Genomic DNA, 4,363 nt, shown 5'->3' on the forward strand with positions numbered 1-4,363 from the left:
ATCAAACTCAAAGAACGGGGGTTTTATACCCAGAAAAAACAGTGAGAACTGAACCAGCAAACACTAACCAGAACAAGATAATTAGAAAAGCCAACTATGAATAACATATCCTGGGGCTAGGGAGAGTGACAATTGCTAGGCAAAAACTGGCCACAGCTGTGATTAGAAGTCTGATAAGAGAACCGCAATGAATAGAAAAAAGGGGCATTCCGAGTATTAACCCATACAAACCTAATTTTACTTTAGCAGGGAATGCTGCTGTGCCCAACTGGATTTGAATATGCCCATAGATTTTTTTAGTTTTGCTAAAAAAATGTTTAGCTTTCTGAGTGCAGTTAGAGTAAAACTATGGATATGGAAAAAAAATTACATAAAATATAAAAACCAAAAAGCAGTTCAACACAACAGTTGTCAAGAGTTGTTTGTACAAATTCTAAAACCATGCAAGGAGGGAGTGTTATGGTCATCAATCTGTAAATGTTTCCTTGAGTAAAGGTGACCAAGTATATTCAACAGACCCTTGTACGCGATCAAACCATTGCCTTTCTCAATTGTTACATACCTGAGCAGTTAAGAATACAGTGTTATTTGTAAAATTCTAACTATGCTGGGCTTCTGTACAGTCTGATTACTTGCTTGAGGTCTGAATACTTATATCAGCCAGATTTGGCCCACCATGTGGGTACCTGAATTGACCAAAGATGCTCTTTTTTTGGCAACACAAAATAAGCTACATTTTCCAGACATTATTGTGAGAGTTTCCTTATTTTGTCTATAGCATTGTCATTTATGTGTACACATTATTGGGCATATTTATCAATGAGTGAAGTTAGAGATCACCACAGTCTGCTAGAGTGAAATTCCGCCACTCTCCATTCATTTCTGTAGCATTTTGAAAGGCGTATTTATCAAAGGGTGAACTTTGACCCATTGATAAATACTCTTTTAAAAATCCCATAGAACGGAGAGTGACGGAATTTCACTCTAGAGGACTGTGGCAATCTCTAACTTCACACTTTGATAAATATACCCCTATATGTTGTTCTGCGACTGTGAAGGATGCTCATTGGTTTTTAAATTTGTTCACAGTGAAGTGTTGGTCAATTAGTACACTGACTGTAACAATCTCATTAATAGGAACCTTGTGAAGAGAACAATAACTTTGGATGCACAGGTGAACCCTCGGCGTCAAACACCAGCGTCACCTAGCCCCTAACCCGGAAGTGCCGACTGCGCACCCGCCGATGCAGAGAGACGCGCCGGGAGGTAAGAGAAGGAGCAGATCTCCCGGCACGTCTTACACTGACAGATCCAAATCAAAATAATTTTAAATTCTACATGAAGAAGGGATGCCATACTTTTTTTTTACCTAAATCCAAATAATATGACACCAGGATTATGAGGTTCTGGACAGGCTGCAGCACTGTTTGTATTTAAAGAATAGTTAATATTAACTCTTAAAACATTATCAAAAACAAACTTACACATTTCTTAGTAAGAACGCAGCTGCAAGTGTGGTTGCTCTAAAATGAATGCAAATATTGTGCTTAAAGGGATCCTGTCATCGGAAAACATGCTTTTTTTCAAAACGCACCAGTTAACAGTGCTACTCCAGCAGACTTCTGCACTGAAATCCATTTCTCAAAAGATCAAACAGATTTTTTTTTATATTCAATTTTGAAATCCGACATGGGTCAAGACATTTTGTCAATTTCCCAGCTGCCCCTGGTCATATGACTTGTGCCTACACTTTAGGAGAGAAATGCTTTCTGGCAGGCTGCTGTATTTCCTTCTTAATGTAACTGAAGGAGTCTTAGTGGGACATGGGTTTTTACTATTGAGTGTTGTTCTTAGATCTACCAGGCAGCTGTTATCTTGTGTTAGGGAGCTGTTATCTGGTTACCTCCCCATTGTTCTTTTGTTTGGCTGCTGGGGGGGGGTGATATCACTCCAACTTGCAGTACAGCAGTAAAGAGTGGTTGAAGTTTATCAGAGCACAAGTCACATGACTTGGGGCAGCTGGGAAATGAACAATATGTCTAGCCCCATGTCAGATTTCAAAATTGAATATAAAAAAATCTGTTTGCTCTTTTGAGAAATGGATTTCAGTGCAGAATTCTGCTGGATCAGCACCATTGACGGATTCATTTTGAAAATTTTTTTTTCCCATGACAGTATCCCTTTAATGATACTATTCAAGATACTTGCATGCAAACACACTCCTTGCACTTCCATATGATTGCACCAAATACCACAGGGGCTGCTGGAAGATTCCATAGACTGTCACTATTTATTGGGCTGGTGGGGGCTGTTTGAGCCTCTGTGTTCTTGATATGCTAGGGCCTATATCCCAATTCAAGGTTCCCTAGGGTTTGTTTTGAATCCCAAGCATTATGGATAACAGGTCCTGTACCTGTACCACAGAACCATGCTAGCATAGATAGCATGCAATTCAGCAGTATTTCTAGTAATTTAATAAAATCCTATGTCATATTTCTCTACTAATCAACAGTTATTATTTGCGATAAATTATCAGATTCCCAGTTATTTTTATAGTTTATGCATAGAACAGTTATGCTTTGTATCACCTTTAAAATAATTTTTAGTATAATACACAGTGATATTTTGAGACCATTTGCAACTGGTCGAATTCTTTATTATTTATGGGATTCTGTTGATTTTTACTCAACAGCTCACCAATGTAAAAAAAATTTTTTTATTCTTGATAGGTTCCAATTTACCTAAGCAACTGGGGTTGGTATGGATGAGAAATGGAATATGAATAGGGAAGAGACTGAATAGAAAGATAAGTAGTAAAATGTAACTGTAACAACAACATTCTAACCTTGCAAATTAATAGGGTTATGGCTGCTGGGGTAAATGGCCCCTATTTGAAAGATGTAAAGAGGTAGTAGAGGAAGGCAAAAAAGGACATTATATCACAAAGTTGAACTACCCCTTTAAGAGACAAAACTGTTACACAAAGGGCAAAACAAACCTAATTGTCCGTGTATCAGATTAAAAATCTAATTAAAACAACTCAAAGTCACATGCAGATATAATTGGCAGAGTTGATAAAATCTTTATCTACTGCAATTCAGACATCAGGCAAATACTTTAAATGGAAATTGTTTAGTAGATTCCAGTTAGGTTAATGGAAAATCTTGGTGCTTTTCTCCCCTAAGGGCATTTTGTTTGAAGCTGAATATTTAAATATTGTGGCTGTAAACTGGAAATCTTGTGTCCTTACCAAATGCACTGCCTTTGGAAATCTGTGGTGTAGTATAAAAGAGGCTTGATATATTCTGTACTAAATATTATAATGCCATTCATGATTTACGATTTCATACACTCATTTTATAAATGTTGCACAAAAATGTTATACAGGTGCTTACAGTAACTAGTCCTTCCTACCCACAGATTACCCACAGAATAAATTGTCAGTTATTGGATCTATTATTTGGAATGCTTGGGATCTGGGATTTTCTGGATAAGGGTTTTTCCACACTTTGGATTACCATACCTTAAAGTGATTGTAAGGGGCCCGAAGGCTCAGCCAGGAGTAGCGGACCTAGGAGGAAGCACCAGTCCAATAGTTCAAAGTACAGGCAAGGGTTAGAAGAAGCGTAAAGTATATAATGAGAAGGTCTGTGCCACTGCCACATAGAAAAAGTATATATAAATATGGCTCTACTCAAAAAATTAATGGCAAATCAAAAATACAAAATCCAATGTTGAATCTATCAAGGAGGATTCACTCACAGTTCACCCCAGTCCCAGGGCGCAGATCCAAAAACAGCAGTTCAAAAGAGATGCCCTAATAGGCACGAAACGCGTTAGGTTTCTATGTCCTAATAAAATTTTCTATTTTTGAATTAGCTGTTGCTTTATTATTGGAGGTCCTCACATCTCTTTTGAACTGCTGTTTTTTAGAAGAAGAGTAGTCAAAGTTCAGGCAATGTGGTCGGTTCAGGCAGCAAAGGTTCAGTACATGGAAACAGGCAAGGGTCAATACACAGAATCAAGAATAATAATCACAAGAAGCGCACCCAGGAACTCACAAGGAAGAACCTATAGTAGGGCACAGTCTGCAGTGCTTCAACGTCTTTTATAGGCCTCATTTGGCGCCAAAAATGGACGCAGTGACGTCATGACACTGGCGTCCATTCTGATGCTGACACTTCGGCGCCGGAGACCAATCCGATGCCGTCGAGTCTTCTGACGCTGGCGTGATGTCACAGAACTGTGACCAGGAGGAACCACATGGGAGACGCCACCATCTTGGACACCGCCATCTTGGGATGCCAGGTAAGATTTCCTTACAGTGATACTGACATTAAAAAACTACTTTTTAAAATATGAA

This window comes from Xenopus laevis, chromosome 4L (genome assembly GCF_017654675.1).
Source record: "Xenopus laevis strain J_2021 chromosome 4L, Xenopus_laevis_v10.1, whole genome shotgun sequence".
Taxonomy (NCBI): Eukaryota; Metazoa; Chordata; class Amphibia; order Anura; family Pipidae; genus Xenopus; species Xenopus laevis.